Below are 18332 nucleotides of genomic sequence, written 5' to 3'. Positions count from 1 at the left end.
GCCCTTCCATATTTACCATCAAAGTAGCATAAGTTCTGCCCCCCCCCCCCCATTTTGTTTTCTGGCCACACAACATCATCATTCTTCAGTTTCCATTCGGGAATAACGTACTAAAATAAAGCCTTTTCTTCTACTGCAACGAATCCAACTATTGTGAAAGATCCCGAGTGGATCCTCAATGTTTGCATTTGTGTGGCATTGCGCATCATAGTGGGAATTATATTAAATGTAATAGTAATTACCCACCCTTTACCTTTGTAACATTAAAGCACAGCATTAAAGGTAAAGGTAAAGGGACCCCTGACCATTAGGTCCAGTCGTGACCGACTCTGGGGTTGCGCGCTCATCTCGCATTATTGGCCGAGGGAGCCGGCGTATAGCTTCCAGGTCATGTGGCCAGCATGACAAAGCCACTCCTGGCGAACCAGAGCAGCACAAGGAAACGCCGTTTACCTTCCCGCTGTAGCGGTTCCTATTTATCTACTTGCATTTTTGACGTGCTTTCGAACTGCTAGGTTGGCAGGAGCTGGGACCGAGCAACGGGAGCTCACCCCGCCACAGGGATTCGAACCGCCGACCTTCTGATCAGCAAGCCCTAGGCTCTGTGGTTTAACCCACAGTGCCACCTGGGTCCCAAAGCACAGCATAAAAAAAAGCACAGCATTAAAAACAGTTTAAAGCAATACACTATCACAAAAAGGTGGGTTCTAAAAATATATGATGAGGACGGCGATGGTGGTGACAGTCTGATACTGACCAGCTGATTGCAGCTTTAGGGGGAAGCTCCATGGGGGAAGATCTGCTTCACTGGTACAACGAATATGTGACACACAGCCAACCTCAGATGCCTTACAGCTGGTCTTATACCCTGATCTGCCGGCAGAGCTGCTGATGGGATTGGGCCATTAGTTTAGCAATCCGCTCTGAAGAGGAATGTTTTATAGTCTTTGCAGGTAGTTCAGGGGAAGGATAAATTACAATATAATAGACAGGTGGTTTAGGAACACAGAGACTACTAGAAAAATTGTAATAACATTTCATGGAGGGATAATGGTTTCCCCCATATTACTGTAATTTGAAGATACCTACCAGTGTTGCTTTATGGATGGTTGTACAAATTATATCACAGCTGATTAATTATTCTTTTTATAGCTCTCAAATTCAGTTTAAAGTTAAAATGTACCCTGTCAAATCGTTTCCTTTCTTCGGAAGCTAAGCACATTCTCTGTCATCTCTTAAATATAATTTGAGCAGCTGTCGTGGGGTGGAGAGAGGTCTATCAGATACTTTCAGTGCTAAGGAGGTTGGGAGGGAGGAGGCCGTATCTTACAGTCTGCAATAAATATTGTAAAAATCTAATTTCCCCAAACTATTTGGAGATCAAAATAATTCCTCATGGCAAAATAGCTATCTTAATTTGCCTATTCCACTCCTGCATTCAGCAGAAATATGTTCGCTGTAATCCCCCCCCCCTTTTAAAAGACCTTTGGCTCCTGCTTTTTATTATGCAGATTGAATGAGGGTTACATATAAAGTCAATCCACTGTTGCACATTTACATAATGATTTGCCTCTTTAAGATGGGCTGTTAAAGCTAAATAGTTTTTGAATTTCTCTTGTGAAATGGTCCCTCCTTTATTTAATGTTGAAAATTGAAAAGAGGGCGAGAGTGCACACATCATGCTAACTAAGCCCCCCCCTCAATGCATTTAAAACACCATAATATCACTTTAAACAGTTATGGTTTCCCCCACAGAATCCTGGGAACTGTAGTCTTTTTAAGGGTGCTGGTGTGTATAATGCTTCAATTATAGTTTAGGTCACTTTTTGTGTGTATACTGTACTGCTAAACCATGGTTCGGGCCCCACTTAACACCTCACATTTAAAGCAGTGCCATGCCACTTTAAACAGTCACGGGTGGCTTCCCCCACAGAATCCTGGGAACTGTAGTTTGTTAAGGGTACTGAGAGTTGTTAGGGAACCCCTGTCCCCCTTGCAGAGCCACAGTTTCCTAGGTGTAGTTACAGGTAAGTAGCCGTGTTGGTCTGACGTGGTCGAAACAAAATAAAAAAAATCCTTCCAGCAGCACCTTAAAGACCAACTAAGTTTTTTATTTTGGTATGAGCTTTCGTGTGCATGCACACTTCTTCAGATACAGTGAAATAGAAGTCCCCAGACGCTTATATACAGTATAGAGAGGGGTATCACTCAGAAGGGTGATGGAAATGGGTGATTGACTGACTGATAGCTGTTGACGACCGTAAACGACTGCAAATGGTCTTGCATGAAAAAGCAAGGGGTGAGATGGCTGAAGATTGCATTATCATGTATAATGAGATAAGAATCCAACCTCTCTGTTCGAACCAGGTCTCTCCATGGTTTTAAGCTTGGTGATAAGTTGCAATTCAACTTATCAGTCAGTCAATCACCCACTTCCACCACCCTTCTGAGTGATACCCCTCCCCACCCTTTCTCTATATATAAGCGTCTGGGGACTTCTATTAAGGTGCTACTGGAAGGAATTTTTTAATTTAGTTTCCTAGGTGGTTTAACAGTCACAACTCTGGTAACTGTAGCTCTGGGAGGGCAATATGGGCCTGAAAATGTGTAGCCCAGGGATGGGCCGTATTCCTTTCTCGGCAGCCTCCAGGGGGCCACACTGGAGGGTGGGGCCATAAGCAAAATGGGGCAGGACAAAAGATGTAGATTTTTCTAGTAGGCTACTTATTGGAGTGACACATTCAGGCCAGGCAAAACCCCCTGTGGAGGGTATGAAACAAGTCTGGTGAGAAATGTGGCTTGGGGAGAGGAATCTGCTGCTTGGAAGGAGCTGTGGCTCAAGGAAACTCCCAAGGAGCTGTTAGTGAGGTCAGGAGGCTCCGGGCCTGATGTTCCCCACCCCAGGTGTAGCCAATAAAAGTTGTTGTCTTGTTTGTACCCAGCTCATGTAGTGTTCTTCTCTCCACCCCCAGCTTGATTCTCTCCCCCCCTCCCCAGTCCATTGCAGACACAATATACCATGCATGGTACTCAAAAGTTTCATTTTAAGAACCTGAGCACATGCAACATCCTGGCAACCAACCCTCATGAGCTTCCTTGGAAGGAGTTCTACCACTTAGGATTTTCCTTTATAAGTAATAAGAACACAAAAACCTTTTCTCCCTCATGCAGATTTCCTTGGTTTTCTCACTGGGTTTATGCTGCTTTTTAAAAAAATGGCAATTTCCTAATCTGATGCACTCAATGCACAAAACACAATGATCATGTTCAAATGCAACTAGGGTTGCAAGAGCTGCATGGCTGACTTGAAGTCTCCAGGTTTGCCTGTCCAGGGGGCAGGTGGAAGGCTTAAATCTCCAGGTGGGTGAGAGAGTGCCTTTAATATTTTTTTAATCAAGAAGACTGCATGCACCTTGCAAGCTTCAACCTGGCAACACCCAACTGCAAATTGTAGCACAGACTCTCTGGGGGAGCTGCCCCGCTCTGCTTCCTCCTTCCCATTCCCAATTAACTTCCATCTCTAGGGTTCAGAGGTGAGAGGAAACACAGAATAACAAAAGGAGCTGGGTTGGGCTCAAGAGGAAGAGGAGCTCAAGAGGATTGCACATGCATGCCTGGCATGAGATGCATGGGTTGCAGAAGTGATGAATCATGCTTGATTGCATTACCTGGGCCCACCCCCTGTGACATCATTGGGGCCATTCCCATGACATCACCAGAGGCTGCCCCTAGGTCTCAGGTTTGGGTCCTGAAATCTCAGGGTCTGGGGGGCTCAGTCTAACTAGTGAGGTAAAAGCAAAATAAAGATTGAACATCTTCCTTAATATTTTAAAATCCATGTGAAAAGACAGGAAGAAAGCAGCACAGCAATGGGTCCTTGGTAGAATTCTGCACTAGTTCTCTGCATTTGACTTATTTATGTCTTTACCAGCTAAAATCTTAATTGTGTTTGAAATCCGCTATATTAAATAGCATGTGCTGAAGAATGCAAGTAAATTCTTGCAGTAGCTGACCTCACCCCCAGGTTTGCATTTCTGCTATCTTCCCTGATTTAAACTACTGATTTCAGAACTCCACTGATCTTTTGTTGTCTTAGAATTCCCAACCAATGCTGGGAATGAGGTTGTTGGTTGTTTAATAACAGCAACAATGAAATACCATTACTGACTGTTGATATTACTGGCTTTGAGCTCAGGTCAGTTCTGTTAATAAAAAATGAATTCCTAGACTCAGAAAACATTCCAAAGCATTTGGTTCCTTAATTCTAATGATAAGTCTTTTGCACCTGGTTCTTGGGTTTTACTAAAATTTACAGAGACAAACTGGGAAGCTTCTAGTCTGCTGCAGAGAGAATGTCCAAGGATGAGGGAAGTCAAGGGGTGGCAGGTGAGAGAGAGGTCCCAGTCAGGTGTCTTCTTAGCAGCAGGAAGACAACTGAAGAGGTGCAATTAGCATGATTAGGAGCATCACTCTATGAAAATACATAACTGTGCACAAGCAGCAGTAAGATAACGATAAATGGTGATCTGCAGCAGATCGCAAGGGAACAGATCAGACCCTATGTCAGGGCATACTGTCCAATTATTCCGTGCAATTGTGTTTCTGGGCATATTACTACAAGGAGTAAGGTTAATGTGATTTGGACTTTTCATGCAGCAACCTCATGCTCCCAAAGGCGAACTCTTTCCAGAAGTTATAATCATGGAGATGGGATGGCTGCTGGTTCCCCGAGTGTTTATTCCCACTTCACTCATGCGTTGCACCTCATTGTCATAAATGCATGAGCGATTTGGAAATGTGGATTGACAGTAAGACCCTCACTGGATATCTTCAAGCATCCAACGAGGTGGATGCATACAAAGAGAGCAGTCATTGGACATAGGATGCTGCCTTATACCAGATCAGACTGTACAACCATCTAGCCCAGGGCTGTCTATTTTGGCTCAGAGTAGTTCTCCAGGTAGTCTCAAATCCATCAGGTGCTCCCCTGACCCTTTTAACTGAAGATACTAAGAACTGAACCTGGGACCTTCTGCATACAAAACTTGTCTTCTGCCTTTAAGCTATGATCCCTTCACCCTCACTACTGGTGTGGATTTTGAATGGGACAGGCATGGTATAGGAACATAGGCGCCAACTCTATAGGGCTGGGGTTTCTTCATCCCCCCCCAGTGTCTGTTGGGATGTCTGCTGAGCCTTCCCAATCTTGAGGAGGCAGAGGAGGCCAAGTACGGAACCCAGCCCTGTGCTTGGCCTCCTCCTGACGGTCTGTCTCCTCCTGATGCCACAGTCAGCCCCTAGTCCTGCTGCACCCCCTTGTTCCCTAAGCAACCCCCAGTGCTGTCTCTTTCCCTGATAGGGAAAACCCACATCACTGCAGCCCCTCCAATGTTGGGTGTGTAACAGCTCCTGCCCCCCAAATGTTGGGTGCAACTCTGCGCCTCCAGATAGGAACCCCTAATTTAGATGTCTTTAAAATAGGATTGGACAAATTCATGGAGGAGAGGGCTATTGATGGCCATGATGGTTCTGCTCTGCCCCTACAGTTGGAGGCAGCATTGCTTCTGAGTACCAGTTGCTGGAAATCACAGGAGGGGAGAGCACTCTTGTGCTCAAATCCTGCTTGCCTGTTTCTCACAGGCATCTGGTTGGCCACTGTGGGAACAGGGTGCTGGACTAGATGGGCCATTGGCCTCATCCAGCAGGCTCTTATTATGTTCTTAAACCTGCACGATGCCCACTGAAGTAAAGGGTGCTTGGTAGAGGTTGCAGCCTAGCTGCTGAATTTGTGCGGAGTCCATTTGCAGCAACGGACTGTTCATTTGAGCTGACAGCCAACATGCCAATTTGTATTTCATTTTGCCATGGATTAAAACCATCATTGCAGAACCTCTGAAAATATAAGCACCGGTTGGTACTAAGAAGCAACTTGCCCTTTTCTGCTGCACAACAGAACATCAAACCAACAATCCTGTAAAATCGCAACATGATTGTTTTGTCATAATCCCTCCTAGATTGACACCAGTAGCTATTTTTCTAACAATGTGTACTTCAACTGTTATTTACTGGATGCTAAAATGGCCTAATCAGCGCTGGCAGTGATTTTGTCTATCCCCAGCAACCATCTTTATCTGTGATTTTGGCAGGCCTTTGTATGCATACGCCTCACAATCTCTCTCTTTCTCTGTCTCTTTCTCTCTGGTGTTGAATCTTTTTTAAAATTTAGACTCGACTTCTAAATATTTGCTTTATAGCATTAACACTCTGGCCTGTAATTGATTAAATTATACCACACTTTTTTTCCAGCTTTAACTAATAACTTAAAATAAATAAGATTGTAATTATCAGTTTCCATTTACCCATTTATTAAATCGCAAGGTTCACACCAAGCAGCCAGGCTTTTGTGTTATAATAAGGCAATCTCTCTGTGATGACAGATGGTATTTCATTTTGCCGACGCTGTGCTAAAGTGCTGTGAGTTGTGATGTGTTTGATTTTATTAGAGATCAGATTTAACACATGCATGCTACATAACTGGAACAGCATTCCCATTTCTCATCTGTGGGAGAAAATGAAACTGTGATGAAATGTAATATACTCACCCTCAGGCAGAACTAGTTGGATTGGGAATTGCAACATAATAAATCTAATGGATATTGCACTACAGGACTCTAGAAATTTACTGTTATTATGTTCAGAGAAGGAACATGCTTTTGTAAAACTCTACTCCTATTTTGCTGGCATTGCTGCAATTTCACATTATTTAACTACCAAGTCCCAACAGTTGGATGCTTTGAAAAGTAACCTAAACTCTGAGGAACACATCAGTCAAGGAGCTCAGGAGAGAAATAATCGTAAATGTCTGAACAATAAAGTAAGTGCAATTATAGTCGACTCCTACTGAAAGACGGCCCACTCCAAGAAATGTCCATTTAGGGGGAGGGAGTGTTCTCTTCAAAGGTGAGGCCAAGTTGTGGCTTCATGGCTGATGATGCAGAAGTCCTGGGGAAATTGATCGTACGTGAAAGAAAAGGTTTGGAAGCTGAATTCAAAAAGATGCATTTGCTTTACGTCAAAATTTGGGCACTAGAGGATACAGAGCAGTCCCATAATCAATCTGCACCAAGTGATTTCTGAGGAGCCAGTTCAGAGTCACTGATTTTATAGGCCTAAGTGGTACCCAGTTGGCTCCTCGTGTCACCTGACACCTCTTGGGGTAGAATTTGGCTGTATTGCCTTCTGGTCCCCTGCATTGGTGATGTTGCAAATCTACAGAGATCAGGATAGCAGCTCCTTCTCCATACAAGCTGTCAATCTATTGAAGAGAGGAAGGTGCCTCGAGTCTGCTGTCAGAGCTCCTCACCACCACCATTCAAGACCCCCCCCCTTCAATTCTACAGGCTCTTTATTAGGTGGGGGTAAGGCTCTTTGGAGGGACCCAGGTGGCGCTGTGGTTTAACCACTGAGCTTAGGGCTTGCTGATCAGAAGGTCGGCGGTTCGAATCCCTGTGACGGGGTGAGCTCCCGTTGCTTGGTCCCAGCTCCTGCCAACCTAGCAGTTCGAAAGCACATCAAAATGCAAGTAGATAAATAGGAACCGCTACAGCGGGAAGGTAAACAGCGTTTCCATGTGCTGCTCTGGTTTGCCAGAAGCGGCTTTGTCATGCTTGCCACATGACCTGGAAGCTATACGCCGGCTCCCTCGGCCAATAATGCGAGATGAGCGCGCAACCCCAGAGTCGGTCACGACTGGACCTAATGGTCAGGGGTCACTTTACTTTACCTTAAGGCTCTTTGGATTAGGAAAGTAGGGAGCTGCCTTAAACTGAGTCAGACAATTGGTCCATCTTGTGGAATATTGACTACATTGACTGGAAACAGCTCTCCAGGGTTTCAGGAGGGACATTCCCAGCCATACCTGGAGATGCCGGGGATTGAACCTGGGACCTTCTGTATGGAAAGCAGATGCTCTACCACTGAGCTACAGCCCTATCTGTCCAACTTCTTGTGTTTCAGGTCTTTCTGACTGATTTTACATGGGCACTTATTATATTGGATTTCCCCCCACCCGTTTAATGCTAACCCTCACTGCTCTAATAACAAACCACATCCTCATCCTGGTATCAGTCATTTTATGCAATCTGAAATGTAATCATTTTATGTAATCTGAAATAAGGAGGTTGTTCTATAACACTTTGCCCCCTTTTAGCATCACTGAAAGTTCATTGTCAGAGGTGATGGGAAATGTTTAGTAGATGCTTTTGCATTTGAGATCAATATGTGATCCGTTGGTTATATTTTTATCATCTATATCTATATTTGGATCCATTTATCTCCAGCCTATTCAGAAATGTTAGGGATTGTTCTTTAATTTAATTAAAATGTATTGTGGCTCTCCACCTCCCATGTCATCCAATATATTTCCCATTATTCCTTCAATTGAAATCGCTTCCTTCTTCTGTTGGAAACCATTCTGACACTTCTTCAAATGCAAGAAAACAAAGGAGTTCAACTCCCCCTTTTCCTGTAATTTTCATTTTTTTCCCCTTTGCAAGTTTCTCTGCATTGAGATTCACAGCAGTGACTGAAAACTAAGACACCCAATAGTGCTTATTACTGCCTACGCAGCACTGAACTTGATGGGGATTCTGGGGCACTGCCCTAAAAGCACAAAAGCATTGACACATTATTCCTTTTGTATATCTATGGGTTTTTGTTTTGTTTTGTTCAGGTTTAATCCACACAAAGGGGAGACTCTGAATAGGTGTCCTATTTATGGCAAAACGTATAGCTCAATTATAAAGATCTTTCCTCTTATACCTTTTCAACTGAATATGAAGCAAATGCACAATAAATTACATCTGGTGGTCCAAAGGATGTGATAGGAATTAGCTAGGGCAAACCCTTGTTCTATCGGAGCAACGCCTGGCGACCAATCAGTGGAAACCTACCACCTTAACTGCTTTGTACATCTCAGAGCTGATTCTCACATTCTTTCGGATTAGGGATGGAGGAGGAATTCCATCCATTTTGCATTTAAAGGTGAACCTATGAAATCCACAGTTTCTGAAAGAATACATGAACCGAAACTGTGGGTTGGCAATAGGGTTGCCCTTGGGGATAAGTTTGTTAAGGGTGTTGTAGTTTGCTAAGATACCCCCTATTCCCTCCACAGAGCTACAACTGAAGGGGGGTTGATTGTTAAACCGCTCTGGAAATGATAGCTGTGTGAGGGGAATAAGGGTCTATGAGGTGCTATGAGGTGCTATGAGTTGATGGACAAATTCAAGACTTCTGCAGGTCTCCCTCCTTGGGATTCTTTATCTTCAAACAATTCCGTAAGAGCTATCCGACAGTGGGACAGATTGCCATGGAAGGTGGTGGGCTCCTTCATTGGAGGTTTTTAAACAGAGGTTGGATTGCCATCTGTGACAGATTCTTTAGCTGTGATTTCTGCACTGCAGGAATTTGGACTAGAAGACAGTTGGGGGTCCCTTCCAATCCTACAGTTCTTTGATGCTAGACTTGGAGAAGATAGTCCTTCAGATAGAGGACTGTCTTCTGTCAAGTAGGAAACATGGCCACCGTACGTGGCCAACTCCTTGGTTTGTTTCCAATTCAGCTTGCAATGACTTGAACCCCGCAAAACCCAAGCCTGAGAATTGGGTCTCACTCTTGGGCACCAACAACCAGTCATTCCTACATAAGGCATCTCTTTGTCCACTAATGGAGATATCCGGTGGTGACCCTGAACACCCTCTTCCTTCAGCAAAAACTTACAAGGATACACAGCCATCCAGGAATGATTAAAATAACAGCTCGGCGCATTCCATATGCTTAGCAGATGAACTTGATAATGGCAAGCCTGTTTGCATCTTGTCTTTGCTGCCTCATATGCCATTATTGACTGTCTAATTGTTATCTCGTCTGTTTGTTTTCTTCATCAGTTGTCTCTAATAATAGCAGGTTGAGATGGCGAGGTGGGGAAAGGCTGCTATCTTTTCCATGGATTGCAGAGCTCTTCAGATAACGGGATGTAGTTCTCGGACTAGGGCTGTGTTCCTGTTCTGTTTTTCTTTGTATTTTCCATAGATGAAGATGGGGATGGGATGGAATGCAGAGATGGATCCGTAGAGGCATGCCTGCCTAGAAAAGGGTTTTTTTTTTATTCCTGCTGCCCTACACCACACAGAGATGGACAGTGTTGTAACCCACCCTGAGACCTTATTTATTTATTTGCTTCGCAAGATTCTTACACTGCCTGATAGCAATAAAACCTCAGATAATGAAACCTCAAAACAGTTTACAAAAAGAATAAAATAAGAAGATTGCCAGTAAGAAACAGTAAAAAGAAAAAAAAAGCCAACTACTTAAAACATTCGGGAAAATAATTAAAATTGACAATAAAATAAATAAATAAATAAATAAATAAATAAAACAGACGGAAATGCATGTCAACCTTCTACATGCACTGAAAAGAGAACAGTGAAGGTGGCTTGCTGGTGTCAATAGGCAGGGCATGCCAAAGGGTGGGTAAGAAATCTAAACAAATAAATATTTGGCAGGAGGAAAGGGCCACACACCTGTCAATCACCTGACATCACAAAGACACCCAAAAACTTTTTTTTTAGGGGGGGCTGATGCTATTTAACAGCTTGCACACCAACATGGCACTGCATGTGGGCCATGTGTGGCATTTTTCTACCCCCAGTGATCAACTGACCATTGGAGCTTGCAAAATGCTGTTCGGGGGTCTTTGCACTGGGATTTGTAGGTTCTGCCGATCAGCAACTGGAATGTTGCACATAAAGATCAAACTGACCCCTGTCATGCTTGGTAATTATAGAGTTAAATATTGTTTCTCCAGTAATTATGGGATGGAGCTAAGACTCCCCCCCCCTTTGGCTGGTTTTTGTTAGTTGCATTTTCCATTGTTGCTGTTGCTGAGCAATTAGCATCCTCTTGTTCTGGCCCCAAAGAGTGAGTCACCTTGCTTTATATTAAATAAAGAATAACTTGACAAATCCAAATATGCTTTTGTGTTTGCATACCGAGCTGCTTCTGCAAACAGGAGGACTCCAGTGCTTCCCCCCCAAAAAAATGTTTAGGGGTACTCTCATTTTGACTCAAGAAAACCACCTCATCTGGCAGGGAGGAGACGCTGTGGAGAAGCTGGGCTCAGAAGCCACCCGAGCTCTTTCTGCAGCGCACCGAGTGGGCGTCGAGGCATGCTCACAGTGTCGACGGCCGTCGGAGGTGGTCACCCCCATCCAGCCTGCTGCCCCCCCGCCCAGCCTGCCACCCGGGGTGGCACATCTCCCCCCCCCCATTACTACGCCACTGCTTGGAAATGACTCTCTGGGTTGACCTGCTCCCATATTGGCAGCTGCAGCGGACGGTGGCACTCTGAATTAGGAGGGGAAGGTTGGGAGTTGCTGACTTAATTCCCCATGATGCCTCTGAGGTAGTATCACACCGGGGCATTGTGGGAAAGTAAAATGGCAGTTCTCAAAATTTGGAAAGGGTGGTTGTAGTGCTTGTGAATTCATGAAATTCTTGCAAAATGCTAGAAAGCCCAGTATTTTATTTTTGAGGCGAAGACAGTTTGGCTGGAAAATTTACTCCCCATAAGTGTCCCTGAAGAAGGTTTCCCTCTATCAAAATGCATTGGGCTTTGTAACAGTTGACAAGAAACGGATAACGTAATGTTTTTGTTGGGTTTTAGTGTTCTCTCCTCTCCCCCATTCTACACCATACAGCTCTTCTCAACAAACAATCCATGCAAATGACAGGGATAATGTGGAGCCAGGACATCTCCCCCCCCCCCCCGATCTTCTGTTTTTCTGTGTGCAGGGGTCCCCCTGCTTTCCCCTGAAGAAGATGAGCATTTGATCATGTAAGACCATCCTGCAGTCTGGAGTCATAGATTTACCATCTCGCTGACGACGAGGTCCGAATCAAGACCTGGCGTATTATATATAGACACCTCAAATGACCCAAATGTGTGCGGTGGTTTTTTTTGTTTTTTTTAAACAACGTGGAGTAATCAGAACAGATAACAATTGTGTTTAACTTTCTAGCATGCCTGTGCTACGGAGCCTGCCGAAATGATTATCCATCTAGTGGCATGGCATCCTTCTGTGGGTAAGCACAGCGGGTAGACAATCCCTCGGTCTTAAGACATTCAGGAGACAGTTTGCTTGTAAATAAGCTTTCCATGCTTGAGATGAAATCGACAGAGATGGAGCTACTCCTGCCCAGAGCTTATTGGAACTCACAAGGGAACAAAAAAGAAGCAGCTATCTGTGCTAATCCATTCCTTGGGGTGGCTTTATTGTTTCTCCAGAGGACCCGAAAACACATACACAAAAGCAGATGGCTTGTGCTTAAACAGAAGGGCTTAACTATTAGCACCTACTCTGACGGGTTCATTTATTAGAGTTGGGAAACTGGCTGCTAGTTCTTTTACACCTCTCTGCACTTTTAGACCGCAGAACTTGGAGCAAAACGGATTGCGTTTATATTTGTAGAGCGTAATGTTCAGGTGCCAAGCACCATGTCAAACTATGGGGTTAGATTTAATAACGCAGTGGGTGACAAACCAGAGGCTAAAGCAACCAAGAAACTCGTGGAACTGTAACAACTAACAGATCTATTGCAGCATAGCCTTTTGTGGGCCAGAGTCTGCTTCCCATGGGTGGTGAGTGGCTTCTAGCCTTGTGGATTATGTTCTACCTGTACTGTTGGGAGCAGTCTGCCTCTGAATTCCACATGCTGGGAATCACAAACTAAGGCCACATCCGTGCTGCTATGTATTATGTACTGTATTTAGTTTGACTGCAGTACTCATTCTGGCCACCGTGGCTGCAGGTCTCACTCAGGTCCACAACATGCAAATGAAGGATTGAGGCTGCTGTTCACGGATTGGGTAACTAGGAGAAGTTTGTTACTGTTGCAAGTTACTGAGTACTATATAAGCCAGCCAGCTAAACTATTGTGCAGTCCAGGACTCAGAGCTGAAATAAAGAGCTGGTTGTTTTAAGAGCTGGGTCTTCATCCACTCAACACACACTGTACATTTAAAGCGTTATGATACCATTTTAAATAGATATAGATTCTCCCAAAGAATTATGGGAATTGTAGTTTGTTAAGGGGGCTAAGAATTTGGAGGATTTTCCCACTGTTCCCCTTCCAGAGCCACCATTCCCTGCAACAGTGCAAACTTGAAATAAATATGGGGGGGAGCAAGCCCCGCCCTGCATTATCAATCATAAGATGCATGCACACCATTTGAATTGCAGTGCCCATCAAATATTTTATTGGGGGGGGGAATGAAGGGACCACAGCCCCTAGGAGTTGGCTCCTATGATTCCCTTTCAGCCAATCCCCTTTCACAGGGAATTCTGGGAACTGTAGCTCTTGGGGGGGGGATAGGGGTATTGAATCTCTGGAAAGGAAATGGCTATTTAAAGTGGTACCGTATCATAGGTTTTTTTTAATGTGTGCTATGAATAGGGTCATGATCACTGCAGATGGTGACAGCAGTCACGAAATTAAAAGACGCCTGCTTCTTGGGAGAAAAGCAATGGCAATCCCAAACAGCATCTTAAAAAGCAGAGACATCACCTTGCCGACAAAGGTCCGTATAGTTAAAGCTATGGTTTTCCCAGTAGTGATGTATGGAAGTGAGAGCTGGACCATCAAGAAGGCTGATCGCCGAAGAATTGATGCTTTTGAATTTTGGTGCTGGAGGAGACTCTTGAGAGTCCCATGGACTGCAAGAAGATCAAACCTATCCATTCTAAAGGAAATCAGCCCTGACTGCTCACTGGAAGGACAGGTCCTGAAGCTGAGGCTCCAATACTTTGGCCACCTCATGAGAAGCGAAGACTCCCTGCAAAAGACCCGGATGCTGTGAAAGATGGAGGGCACAAGGAAAGGGGACGGCAGAGCACGAGATGGTTGGACAGTGTTCTCAAAGCTACGAACATGAGTTTGACGAACTACGGGAGGCAGTGGAAGACAGGAGTGCCTGGTGTGCTCTGGTCCATGGGGTCACGAAGAGTCAGACACGACTAAACGACTAAACAACAACATGAATAGGGCCTAAGGCCCCCCCCCACCTCTTTGTATGAGGGTAGGGGAAAATCCTCCTGAAAACTGAAAATCCAGGGAGGTGTCCTGAGATATTTTTGTGGAAGGAAGGCCACCCCCCCCCCAATCACAGCAGGTCTCTGTGACTAACACACTGTAAGCAGGAACCAATAGACATTTTAAAAATGCATGGTATGCATTGCAGAATGTGAATTTCTGGAAGGGATTTAAACAAAAGGCCTTATGCCTCTTTACATAGTTCCGCAACAAAGAACCTACTCTGCTAGTATTTAATATTCTTCTTAGCTGCATGCCTTGAGATTTATATGTTGGATAACCAGTAAAAAGAAGCACATAAATATATCATGCTAAAATGCCATCAACCTGGAATTGTATCCAAGAGATCTCCCGACTGGTGCAGTTAGCTTCAGTTCAGCTGAAAATGCCCAGGAGACCATCAAACAAAGATGAATCTTATCTTTCCCAGAGGCATGTGAAGAAATGGAACTTAATAATCTCGCTAGGCAAATTTGTCATGGAAGTCACTTTAAAGAACAGTGAGAGATGTTTTTCCATCCCTGTTCTATATAAACTAAACTGGTGTTATTCTGTGGCTTATGAAACAGCTGCCAACATAAAAAACTATATCCATTCTACATGAAGATGCATTGCGCGGGCTGCTCACCGTGAATTCTGATCATATCCATCGTTCCCTTTGTTGGTTTTCCAATCTTGCTTGCACTTGGCATGTTCCTGACAAAATAACCAAGCTGATAGTGCTGCAGGCGGGGGGAGGGATGGAGTAGGGAGGGAATCTCCCACCCCCTCTGGCTCATTTTACAAACAATGCATTTTGCATTGCTGTGTGTATCAATGAAATTTTATTTGATAGGAAGTCACTTGTGTAGGAAGTCATGGTGTTAATTCCAAATTGATGGAGCCCATAATTTTCAACTGCTGCCACGACTTACATTGTCTCTGCTTTGCTTTGTCTTTTGTATCTGATATTCTTAATGTTGGGGTCAATTTTATTGATGCTGAACTCTCATTTTCCCTTTGCTAGTTCAACAGATGCACGCGGGGGAGAGGGAGGGAAGGAGAGGCAGAGAGTAACCAATCTTAATATCTTGTGTTCACAATTCTATTTAGCATGAAATCAGTAACTGACATATTAATTATAATAATCTGTTAAATATACTTTACCTACATGTTAATTACGGCAGGCCATTCTCATCTATTTCTCTGGGTAGCCTATTAATTCCACACAGATGGTTCAGCTTTGAGAGATTGTAACATTGAGTGTTAACAGAATGAATCCGGTTGCCAAGTTACAGCAGCAAAAAAGTAAGGAGGGGGTGGGTGGGGAGCTATCACATCTGAATAGGCTACAGGAGGATACATCCAAGAAGAAAACCTACTTATTGTACAAGAGGCTTAGGGCACAATCCTATACTCAAGATCTGTTGGCTGAGGGAATTTAGAAAGGGCTGGAAGCCCCCCTGTGCTGGCAGAACTGGCATAGCTAGCAGATCCTTCCTCCTATTGTGAAAAGCAGGCATTGGAATCCCCTCCCATTCCAGACAGAACTGCAGCAGTGACAAACGTTTAAAGTTGGAGTGGAGAACCTGTGGCCCTCCAGATGTGGCTGAACGACAGCTGCCATCAGCCTCAGCCATTGGCTATGCTTGCTAGGGCAGAAGGAGTTCCCAAAGGATCTATTTATCTACATCACCGTGCTTGCTTTGCCCCTAAAAATGACCCACCAAAGAAATGGGTACTAGACAGGACAGCTATGCCCTCCCTCCATGGTTGGAGGCAGTAATGCTTCTGAATATCAGTTGAAGGAAAATGCAGGGAGGCACAATGCTCTTGTGCTTGGCATCTGGTTGGCCACTGTGAGAACAGGATGCTACACTAGAGGGTTAGCATGGCTTCTCTTACGGTTATCACTTAAAAACAGACCTGAGCCTATTTTCTACTCCACCCGCAGAAGGAAATATCTCATTCACACAAGCCAACTGAAAGGTCTCCTTCCTGGTGGCATGTCATCCTAGAATGGGGTAGGGCATATTTTACCGCTAGGTAATTGATGCTGACTAGCAAATGAGAGAAGGCAATATGAAAGCAGCAGGTGCTGCTCTTGCCAATGCAAGGCATGTGACCAAAAGGGAACATGGGTCAGACATCAAAAGTCCAACATTTCCTCCCCTGCTGCCCCACCTCCTCTGGTGGTGTTAGCCATTGTAAATCCATAACACTTTGGTTTTTAAAAAAATATTTTTTATTAAAGATTTCTTGAATTACAAAGGTGTGTGCAGTGTCTCTCATATTTTTACTTGTATCATTTTTGCAAACCAGTTTCATTTGTTAAGACACTAAGAAGAAAGAGGGAAAACGAGGTAGATAGGGGGTGGGAGGGTGGGTGGGGGTGGGATTAGGTGACGATGTTTCTGTTTTGCTTATATATGTAGGGCTTGATGTCAGCTTTGTTTGTGTAGGTTCTCCTTTATTCGCTTGTGTTCTTTTGGTGGTGAGAGAGATTGGGGTTGGCCAAGGGTGTGGTTGTTCATTTGTGATTGGCTATGATGGTCTTTGTTTTCATGTGTGAGTGGGGTGGGTGGGTGTTTTGGGTCAGGTTAGCCATACTGATTTGTATGCTGGCGGTAAATGTTTGTCATTATCTTGTTGGGCTGTGTGTGTGATAAAGGGGAACCATCCTCTTCTATTTGTCCCCGTGTCAGTTTCAGCTTGTTGGTTAGTTTTTCTAGTAAGGCTGTTTCCCATACTATTTGGTACCATTGGTCCATGCTTACTCCTGACAGGTCTCTCCAATGTCTGGTTATGAAATCCACAACCCTTTGGCTACATTTGCTTTTGAGATATCCTTGAAGTTATGTTTACAAACATTATATATTATGGTGCATTATATTTCCTAAAAAAGCTTGGGACCAGAATAGCTGAGGAAGCATGATATTATGGAAGGGTGGTAGCTAAGTGGTAAAGCATCTGATCGGCCTGGAGAAGGTCCCAGGATCAATACCTAACATCTGCTGGTAGGACTGGGACTGCCCTCTCTCTGGAACCTTGCAGAGTGGCTGCCAGTCATTGCAGAACAAGGATGAGGAACATGTGGTTCTCCAGATGTTTCTGGACTCCAATTCCCAACAACCCTAGCCAGGTCAGGAAAGATGGGACTTGGAATCTATTGAGGGCCATGCCTTCCACGCTCTCCCTTTGAGTACCACCTTGCTGTGATTGGTCTTGCCTGCCCCACACTCCTCCACCCAATGCCCAGGCTTGGCCAGCCTCCTGCAGTCACCATCTGTAAGATGGTGGAGGCAGTTCTCTTCACTCAAAACATGTTGGACCTCCGCGAATCAACTGGTTCCTTTCCATGGCTGACGTCCCCCCTTTGCAAATCTCCTCCGGGCAAATTGTTATTCCAGAGCAGTCTTGACCAAGTCACTATTCCTCAGCTTCTGTGAAAAACATCACAGAATTGTTGTAAGGATAAATGTGATTAGAGCGGTAAGGCATTTCATACACTGAAAAGGGTTACAGGGGGAGAGAAAAAATTAATGATAATAAATGCAAATCATGGAGCGAATGAATTACAGCTCAGAAATGTTTCTAGACCAACTCCCAAGTAAGTGCTAGACAAACACTACATGGTTAAGAAGTGCTGTTAGCTGGGGAATATAAAATCTTAAATGGCACGGAGAGCGTCAGCCTGAGTTACCGTTTTTGGAATGACACAGATGTTAGGATAAGGAAGCATAAATGGAAATTAAAGAGAAACAAATTTAGAACAGATGTCAGGCAGCCTTTTTTCCCCATCCACGCCGAGAATCGCAAACGTGTGGAATGGCCTACCAGGCAAGATTGTTAAGGCAAAGGCACGGAGGGGGATGTCGGCGAAATGATCAGATGGCATCATCAGGGAATTGAGCCATAAAAACGGAAATGAGCATGCATGAGGCAAATGGCTTTAATTTAATCCAAAACAATGTCCGTCTCCCTTCGTTATTACTGCTTACACACTTACCTTGGGTAAACACACAGAATTCCCCTCATTTATACCGTCTCCAGTTTACTTATTTAAAAACAAAGGAGAGTCACTGTTTGGGGGTAACAAAGGGAATTGTCGAGCTAAGAGGGAAGCAAAATTCCATTATGTGTTGCTTAATTGTCCAGAATGTTCCATGCATACATTTTAGCAGAAGAAACACATGCGGAGA

General features: G+C 44.3%; 1 non-coding gene across 1 annotated transcript; it reads right to left on the bottom strand.

The window, feature by feature from the left end:
- Nucleotides 1-7919: 7919 nt before the first annotated feature.
- On the bottom strand, nt 7920-7988 carry TRNAG-UCC (transfer RNA glycine (anticodon UCC)). Its single transcript has one exon. It is a non-coding gene; the product is annotated as a tRNA-Gly (tRNA).
- Nucleotides 7989-18332: the final 10344 nt, after the last annotated feature.

The sequence above is a fragment of the Zootoca vivipara genome, chromosome 6 (assembly GCF_963506605.1).
Source record: "Zootoca vivipara chromosome 6, rZooViv1.1, whole genome shotgun sequence".
In the NCBI taxonomy this organism is placed as follows: Eukaryota; Metazoa; Chordata; class Lepidosauria; order Squamata; family Lacertidae; genus Zootoca; species Zootoca vivipara.
This window is presented reverse-complemented; position numbering and strand designations above follow the sequence as displayed.